Source organism: Oncorhynchus keta, unplaced genomic scaffold (genome assembly GCF_023373465.1).
Source record: "Oncorhynchus keta strain PuntledgeMale-10-30-2019 unplaced genomic scaffold, Oket_V2 Un_scaffold_2042_pilon_pilon, whole genome shotgun sequence".
In the NCBI taxonomy this organism is placed as follows: Eukaryota; Metazoa; Chordata; class Actinopteri; order Salmoniformes; family Salmonidae; genus Oncorhynchus; species Oncorhynchus keta.
Genome location: NW_026290857.1, coordinates 367,820 through 377,500, shown reverse-complemented (window position 1 = coordinate 377,500; position 9,681 = coordinate 367,820). Strand labels below are relative to the sequence as shown.

Here is a 9,681-nt window from a genome sequence, read left to right as displayed (position 1 = left end):
AGAGACAGTGAAGGGTTCCTGTAAATCTGAAACAGAGAGACAGTGAAGAGTTCCTGTAAATCTGAAACAGAGAGACAGTGAAGGGTTCCTGTAAATCTGAAACAGAGAGACAGTGAAGGGTTCCTGTAAATCTGAAACAGAGAGACAGTGAAGGGTTCCTGTAAATCTGAAACAGAGAGACAGTGAAGGGTTCCTGTAAATCTGAAACAGAGAGACAGTGAAGGGTTCCTGTAAATCTGAAATAGAGAGACAGTGAAGAGTTCCTGTAAATCTGAAACAGAGAGACAGTGAAAGGTTCCTGTAAATCTGAAACAGAGAGACAGTGAAGGGTTCCTGTAAATCTGAAACAGAGAGACAGTGAAGGGTTCACAGAGTGTCTTTCGACACAGAGGAGGAGTGACAGGACAGTGGGGGTTCTCTAGAGTGGAGGAGGTACACAGTCCCTTGTAACTGTCAGTCAGTCAGTCAGTCAGTCAGGCTCCACAGGACGGCAGGATCTCAAATTCCCTATTTAGTACAATAGCTTTAGCCAGAGCCCTATAGACCCTTGTCAAATGTAGTGCACTAGATTATCAAAAGTTGTGCTCTATATAGGGATTAGGGTGCCATTTTGGGGTGTATATGTATAGCTTGGTGACTCCTGCTGTCCCATGACTCCTGCTCCCAGTGACCACGGAGGGAGAAACAACACTGTCTCTCCTCAAACGTTAAAACCAGTCGTTGTGTTGAAGACTGAGGAATATCAACGTGATGAAAGCACCACTGTAAACAACGATTCTGTTCATTAGAGTGAAACTAGAGAGGGAGGGAGGGAACGAGGGACGGAGGGAGGGAGAGAACGAGGGACGGGGGGAGGAAGTGGAACCATTGAAAAACAAAAGCCATTAATTGCAGAAGAAACCAACCTGGCCTTGACTCAAAACTAAATACAAGTTTATATGCTGAGAGAGGAAGGGAGGAGGAGAAAGAGAGGAGAGAGCAAGAGAGAGAGGGGGGGAAGAGCTAGGGAGAGGGGGAGAGAGAGAGAGAGTGTGAGAGGGGAGCGAGAGAGAGGGAGAGGGGGAGAGAGGGAGGGAACGAGAGGGACAGGGGAGAGAGAGAGGGAGGGGGAGGAGAGAGAGGGAGGGGAGAGAGGAGAGGGAGAGGGAGAGGGAAAGAGGGAGAGAGAGGGAGAGGGGAGAGAGAGAGAGGAGAGGGAGAGAGAGAGAGAGGGAGGGGAGAGGAACGAGGGAGACATTGAAAAACAAAAGCCATTAATTGGAGAGAGAGCGAGAGGGAGAGGGGAGAGAGAGGAGGGGGGAGAGAGAGGGAGAGGAGGAGAGAGAGAATAAGAATGAGAGAACCAGCAAGACAGTGAAACAGAGGAGGCTGGTGTGAGGAGCTATAGGAGGATGGGCTCATTGCAGACTCCTCTGGAACATACAGTACAACAAGGAGGGAAGCCAAGGAGACTGGAGTGTGGGGGAGTTGCACAACCTCTGTCTTTCTATGGCACAACAAAACAACACGTTGGTCTCCTGTTGATGGTGTGTGTGTGTGTGTGTGTGTGTGTGTGTGTGTGTGTGTGTGTGTGTGTGTGTGTGTGTGTGTGTGTGTGTGTGTGTGTGTGTGTGTGTGTGTGTGTGTGTGTGTGTGTGTGTGTGTGTGTGTGTGTGTGTGTGAGAGTTCACTGGCAGATCATTGTGGATCCACAGTTCAACAGATGATTACAATGCCTAGAGCCAATAGGCTAGACTGACCACAGCCCATAGACTTACCACAGACAATAGACTGACCACAGACAATAGACTGACCACAGCTCATAGACTGACCACATTCAATAGACTGGACACAGCTTTTAGACTGGACACAGACAATAGACTAGCCACAGACAATAGACTGGCCACAGACAATAGACTGGCCACAGACAATAGACTGGCCACAGACAATAGACTGGCCACAGCTTTTAGACTGGACACAGACAATAGACTGGCCACAGACAATAGACTAGCCACAGACAATAGACTGGCCACAGACAGACTGGCTACAGACAATAGACTGGCTACAGACAATAGACTGGCCACAGACAATAGACTGGCCACAGCTCATAGACTGACCAGAGCTCATAGACTGACCAGAGCTCATAGACTGGCCCCAGACAATAGACTGTCCACAGACAATAGACTGGCCACAGTAAATAGACTGGCCACAGTAAATAGACTGGCCACAACTCATAGACTGGTCACAGCTCATAGACTGACCAGAGCTCATAGACTGGCCACAGCTCATAGACTGACCACAGACAATAGACTGACCAGTCAATAGACTGGCCACAGCTCATAGACTGGTCACAGCTTATAGACTGGCCATAGCTAATAGACTGACCACAGTAAATAGACTGGCCACAGTAAATAGACTGACCACAGTAAATAGACTGGCCACAGTAAATAGACTGACTACAGTAAATAGACTGGCCACAGCTCATAGACTGATACGGTAATAATGGTTTTAAGACACACAAAAGACACAGGGTTCAACCCTTTTCTCTTGTGCTTTAGTGTGCATTTCTGCACCTGTAGATGTTAACAATACAAAGAGAAGTGGCCCAGATATGACTCTGATATGACTCTAATATGGCTCTAATATGGCTCTGATATGGCTCTAATATGGCTCTAATATGACTCTAATATGACTCTAATATGGCTCTAATATGGCTCTAATATGACTCTAATATGACTCTGATATGGCTCTAATATGACTCTGATATGGCTCTAATATGGCTCTAATATGACTCTAATATGGCTCTAATATGGCTCTAATATGGCTCTAATATGACTCTAATATGACTCTAATATGACTCTAATATGGCTCTAATATGACTCTGATATGGCTCTAATATGACTCTAATATGGCTCTAATATGACTCTAATATGACTCTAATATGGCTCTAATATGACTCTGATATGGCTCTAATATGACTCTAATATGGCTCTAATATGGCTCTAATATGACTCTAATATGACTCTATGATCCTGATTTGGCTCTAATATTGCCTTCATATGGGCCAGATATGGCTCTAATATGACTCTAATATGGCTCTAATATGACTCTTAATATGGTTGTTAAATGGCCCTGATATGGCCCAGATATAGCTCTAATATTGCCTTCATATGGCCCAGATAGGGCCCTGATATGGCCCAGTATGGCCCTGCCTGCTTGACAGTACAGCAGTGGGGTGGGGGGAATTCTCAACCCAGAGGTCAAACAAGAGGCAAAGCCCCTCTGTTGGCAGGACATGAGTCGGCTTGGGGGAGAAGCCTGTTAGGTCACAACCAAACAACAGCTGAGAGAGAGATGAGAGAGGGAGAGAGAGAGAGGGATGAGAGAGAGATGAGAGAGAGAGAGAGAGAGAGAGAGAGAGAGAGAGAGATGAGAGAGAGAGGGATGAGGGAGAGAGAGAGAGGGATGAGCTTGTTCGTCTGTGTCAGAACATCCCTGGCCTGGCCGTTTGAAGTCCTCCCCCTCTTTCCTCCCCTCCTATCACTAATCTCTGTCCTCTCTTTGATTATGACCTACTGGATAAACATTGACTTGTATCACAGGATGACCCCCCTGCAACCTGTCATTCTCTCTTTATCTGTTCGTGAGTTTGCAGCTCGCACTTGTCTGTCGTTGTTCCAAAGCAGTTAATGATGAGCTTCCTCCGTGTTTTTTCTTCGACACCCTCTCTCTCTCTCTCTCTCTCTCTCTCTCTCTCTCTCTCTCTCTCTCTCTCTCTCTCTCTCTTCTCTCTCTCTCTCTCTCTCTCTCTCTCTCTCTCTCTCTCTCTCTCTCTCTCTCTCTCTCTCTCTCTCTCTCTCTCTCTCTCTCTCTCTCTCTCTCTCTCCCTCCCTCCCTCCCTCCCTCCCTCCCTCCCTCCCTCCCCTTGTTGGCTCTAATACTCTATATGCCATGTAGTTTGCAGTTTAATTCCAATAGTTCTCAGGACTCAGTTCTGTTATATGATACTCTCTTGGTGAGCCTTTTATACGACCAATAAAGTACTCGAACATTTATGGGGCTACTTTTCAAAAGCGAATATGAGAAGTAACGACTTGGGTACGTCTGACAGTTTGAATAAAACAGACACGTCTGATGACTACGGCTGCCTCCCAAATAGCATCATATTCCCTATGTAGTGCACTACGTTTGACCAGGGGTCACAGGGAATAGGGTGCCATTTGGGACACAGCACCACCAGTGGATCTTGGCAGATGTACGACACCTAGCAACGCCAGACATCAAGACCTGCATAGCTTTACTTGTTCTGCAGGTCAGAATACTAACTGAGTCATTTCACCCTTATTTTTTCACAACAGTTTCTGTCGTGCTACGAGTGCACCGTGTTCAGGCCCAGGGCAAAAACACGAGACGCGGGAGACAAACACACACACACACACAAGCACACAAGCACACACGCGCACACGCACACACACACACACACACACACACAGACACAGACACAGACACACACACACACACACACACACACACACACAGACACAGACACACACACACAGACACACACACACACACACACTTCACACACAAGCACGCACACACTGTCACACAGCCGTCTATTTCGATCCGCTGTTGCTATTAGTCACTCACTTTACCCCTACCGACACTACCATTCAAACGTTTGGGGTCACTTAGAAATGTCCTTGTTTTTGAAAGAAAAGCAACTTTTTTTGTCCATTAAAAATAACATCAAATTGATCAGAAATACAGTGTAGACATTGTTAATGTTGTAAAGGACTATTGTAGCTGGAAACGGCTGATTTGTTTATGGAATATCTGCATAGGTGTACAGAGGCCCGTTATCAGCAACCATCACTCCTGTGTTCACTCCAATGACATTTACATTTACATTTAAGTCATTTAGCAGACGCTCTTATCCAGAGCGACTTACAAATGACACGTTGTGTTAACTAATACAAGTTTATCATTTTAAAAGGCTAATTGATCATTAGAAAACCCTTTTGCAATTATGGTAGCACAGCTGAAAACTGTTGTACTAATTAAAGAAGAAATAAAAACCTGGCCTTCTTTAGACAAGTTCAGTGTCTGGAGCATCAGCATTTGTGGGTTTGATTACAGGCTCAAAATGGCCAGAAACAAAGAACTTTCTTCTGAAACTAATGAAACTCGTCAATCTATTATTGTTCTGAGAAATGAAGGCTATTCCATGCGAGAAATTGACAAGAAACTGAAGATCTCTTACAACGCTGTGTACTACTCCCTTCACAGTACAGCACAAACTGGCCCTAACCAGAACAGAAAGAGGAGTGGGAGACCCCGGTGCACATTAGAGTGTCTAGTTTGAGAAACAGATGCCTCAGGTCCTCAACTGGCAGCTCCATTAAATAATACCCGCAAAACACCAGTCTCAACGTCAACAGTGAAGAGGTGACTCTGGGACGCTGGCCTTCTAGGCAGAGTTCCTGTGTCCAGTCTCAACGTCAACAGTGAAGAGGTGACTCTGGGATGCTGGCCTTCTAGGCAGAGTTCCTGTGTCCAGTCTCAACGTCAACAGTGAAGAGGTGACTCTGGGATGCTGGCCTTCTAGGCAGAGTTCCTGTGTCCAGTCTCAACGTCAACAGTGAAGAGGTGACTCTGGGATGCTGGCCTTCTAGGCAGAGTTCCTGTGTCCAGTCTCAACGTCAACAGTGAAGAGGTGACTCTGGGATGCTGGCCTTCTAGGCAGAGTTCCTGTGTCCAGTCTCAACGTCAACAGTGAAGAGGTGACTCTGGGATGCTGGCCTTCTAGGCAGAGTTCCTGTGTCCAGTCTCAACGTCAACAGTGAAGAGGTGACTCTGGGATGCTGGCCTTCTAGGCAGAGTTCCTGTGTCCAGTCTCAACGTCAACAGTGAAGAGGTGACTCTGGGACGCTGGCCTTCTAGGCAGAGTTCCTGTGTCCAGTCTCAACGTCAACAGTGAAGAGGTGACTCTGGGACGCTGGCCTTCTAGGCAGAGTTCCTGTGTCCAGTCTCAACGTCAACAGTGAAGAGGTGACTCTGGGACGCTGGCCTTCTAGGCAGAGTTCCTGTGTCCAGTCTCAACGTCAACAGTGAAGAGGTGACTCTGGGATGCTGGCCTTCTAGGCAGAGTTCCTGTGTCCAGTCTCAACGTCAACAGTGAAGAGGTGACTCTGGGACGCTGGCCTTCTAGGCAGAGTTCCTGTGTCCAGTCTCAACGTCAACAGTGAAGAGGTGACTCTGGGACGCTGGCCTTCTAGGCAGAGTTCCTGTGTCCAGTCTCAACGTCAACAGTGAAGAGGTGACTCTGGGACGCTGGCCTTCTAGGCAGAGTTCCTGTGTCCAGTCTCAACGTCAACAGTGAAGAGGTGACTCTGGGATGCTGGCCTTCTAGGCAGAGTTCCTGTGTCCAGTCTCAACGTCAACAGTGAAGAGGTGACTCTGGGACGCTGGCCTTCTAGGCAGAGTTCCTGTGTCCAGTCTCAACGTCAACAGTGAAGAGGTGACTCTGGGATGCTGGCCTTCTAGGCAGAGTTCCTGTGTCCAGTCTCAACGTCAACAGTGAAGAGGTGACTCTGGGACGCTGGCCTTCTAGGCAGAGTTCCTGTGTCCAGTCTCAACGTCAACAGTGAAGAGGTGACTCTGGGACGCTGGCCTTCTAGGCAGAGTTCCTGTGTCCAGTCTCAACGTCAACAGTGAAGAGGTGACTCTGGGACGCTGGCCTTCTAGGCAGAGTTCCTGTGTCCAGTCTCAACGTCAACAGTGAAGAGGTGACTCTGGGATGCTGGCCTTCTAGGCAGAGTTCCTGTGTCCAGTCTCAACGTCAACAGTGAAGAGGTGACTCTGGGACGCTGGCCTTCTAGGCAGAGTTCCTGTGTCCAGTCTCAACGTCAACAGTGAAGAGGTGACTCTGGGATGCTGGCCTTCTAGGCAGAGTTCCTGTGTCCAGTCTCAACGTCAACAGTGAAGAGGTGACTCTGGGATGCTGGCCTTCTAGGCAGAGTTCCTGTGTCCAGTCTCAACGTCAACAGTGAAGAGGTGACTCTGGGACGCTGGCCTTCTAGGCAGAGTTCCTGTGTCCAGTCTCAACGTCAACAGTGAAGAGGTGACTCTGGGATGCTGGCCTTCTAGGCAGAGTTCCTGTGTCCAGTCTCAACGTCAACAGTGAAGAGGTGACTCTGGGACGCTGGCCTTCTAGGCAGAGTTCCTGTGTCCAGTCTCAACGTCAACAGTGAAGAGGTGACTCTGGGACGCTGGCCTTCTAGGCAGAGTTCCTGTGTCCAGTCTCAACGTCAACAGTGAAGAGGTGACTCTGGGATGCTGGCCTTCTAGGCAGAGTTCCTGTGTCCAGTCTCAACGTCAACAGTGAAGAGGTGACTCTGGGATGCTGGCCTTCTAGGCAGAGTTCCTGTGTCCAGTCTCAACGTCAACAGTGAAGAGGTGACTCTGGGACGCTGGCCTTCTAGGCAGAGTTCCTGTGTCCAGTCTCAACGTCAACAGTGAAGAGGTGACTCTGGGATGCTGGCCTTCTAGGCAGAGTTCCTGTGTCCAGTCTCAACGTCAACAGTGAAGAGGTGACTCTGGGACGCTGGCCTTCTAGGCAGAGTTCCTGTGTCCAGTCTCAACGTCAACAGTGAAGAGGTGACTCTGGGACGCTGGCCTTCTAGGCAGAGTTCCTGTGTCCAGTCTCAACGTCAACAGTGAAGAGGTGACTCTGGGATGCTGGCCTTCTAGGCAGAGTTCCTGTGTCCAGTCTCAACGTCAACAGTGAAGAGGTGACTCTGGGACGCTGGCCTTCTAGGCAGAGTTCCTGTGTCCAGTCTCAACGTCAACAGTGAAGAGGTGACTCTGGGATGCTGGCCTTCTAGGCAGAGTTCCTGTGTCCAGTCTCAACGTCAACAGTGAAGAGGTGACTCTGGGATGCTGGCCTTCTAGGCAGAGTTCCTGTGTCCAGTCTCAACGTCAACAGTGAAGAGGTGACTCTGGGATGCTGGCCTTCTAGGCAGAGTTCCTGTGTCCAGTCTCAACGTCAACAGTGAAGAGGTGACTCTGGGACGCTGGCCTTCTAGGCAGAGTTCCTGTGTCCAGTCTCAACGTCAACAGTGAAGAGGTGACTCTGGGACGCTGGCCTTCTAGGCAGAGTTCCTGTGTCCAGTCTCAACGTCAACAGTGAAGAGGTGACTCTGGGATGCTGGCCTTCTAGGCAGAGTTCCTGTGTCCAGTCTCAACGTCAACAGTGAAGAGGTGACTCTGGGACGCTGGCCTTCTAGGCAGAGTTCCTGTTCCTGTCCAGTCTCAACGTCAACAGTGAAGAGGTGACTCTGGGACGCTGGCCTTCTAGGCAGAGTTCCTGTGTCCAGTCTCAACGTCAACAGTGAAGAGGTGACTCTGGGATGCTGGCCTTCTAGGCAGAGTTCCTGTGTCCAGTCTCAACGTCAACAGTGAAGAGGTGACTCTGGGACGCTGGCCTTCTAGGCAGAGTTCCTGTGTCCAGTCTCAACGTCAACAGTGAAGAGGTGACTCTGGGATGCTGGCCTTCTAGGCAGAGTTCCTGTGTCCAGTCTCAACGTCAACAGTGAAGAGGTGACTCTGGGACGCTGGCCTTCTAGGCAGAGTTCCTGTGTCCAGTCTCAACGTCAACAGTGAAGAGGTGACTCTGGGATGCTGGCCTTCTAGGCAGAGTTCCTGTGTCCAGTCTCAACGTCAACAGTGAAGAGGTGACTCTGGGACGCTGGCCTTCTAGGCAGAGTTCCTGTGTCCAGTCTCAACGTCAACAGTGAAGAGGTGACTTGGGACGCTGGCCTTCTAGGCAGAGTTCCTGTGTCCAGTCTCAACGTCAACAGTGAAGAGGTGACTCTGGGATGCTGGGGATGACTTCCTGGTCTCAGATATGAACTGCTGGCCTGGCCTTCTAGGCAGAGTTCCTGTGTCCAGTCTCAACGTCAACAGTGAAGAGGTGACTCTGGGATGCTGGCCTTCTAGGCAGAGTTCCTGTGTCCAGTCTCAACGTCAACAGTGAAGAGGTGACTCTGGGACGCTGGCCTTCTAGGCAGAGTTCCTGTGTCCAGTCTCAACGTCAACAGTGAAGAGGTGACTCTGGGACGCTGGCCTTCTAGGCAGAGTTCCTGTGTCCAGTCTCAACGTCAACAGTGAAGAGGTGACTCTGGGAAGCTGGCCTTCTAGGCAGAGTTCCTGTGTCCAGTCTCAACGTCAACAGTGAAGAGGTGACTCTGGGACGCTGGCCTTCTAGGCAGAGTGCCCATCTTAATCTTTTATTTTTATTGGCCAGTCTGAGATATGGCTTTTTCTTTGCAACTCTGCCTAGAACTATACTATATAACTATACTATATAACTATACTATACAATATAACTACACTATAGTATATAACTATACTATACTATATAACTATACTATAGTATATAACTATACTATATAATTATACTATATAACTACACTATTCACTATATTATACTATATAACTATACGATATAAGTATACTATATAACTACACTATTCACTATATTATACTATATAACTATACTATAGTATATAACTATACTATATAAGTATACTATATAACTACACTATTCACTATATTATACTATATAACTATACTATAGTATATAACTATACTATATAACTATTCTATATAACTATAATATATAACTATACTATATAAATA

At 48.1% G+C, this 9,681-nt stretch overlaps 1 long non-coding RNA gene across 5 annotated transcripts; it reads left to right on the top strand.

Annotated features, from left to right (window-relative positions):
• The first annotated feature begins 4,631 nt into the window (after window positions 1-4,631).
• On the top strand, window positions 4,632-9,305 carry LOC127928060 (uncharacterized). Of its 5 annotated transcripts, none has more exons than XR_008130172.1 (3): window positions 4,632-5,896; window positions 6,902-7,906; window positions 9,222-9,305. It is a non-coding gene; the product is annotated as an uncharacterized LOC127928060 (long non-coding RNA). The 5 variants fall into 5 exon arrangements; XR_008130169.1 differs by having other exon boundaries at window positions 6,902-7,973; XR_008130168.1 differs by having other exon boundaries at window positions 6,902-8,040.
• Window positions 9,306-9,681: the final 376 nt, after the last annotated feature.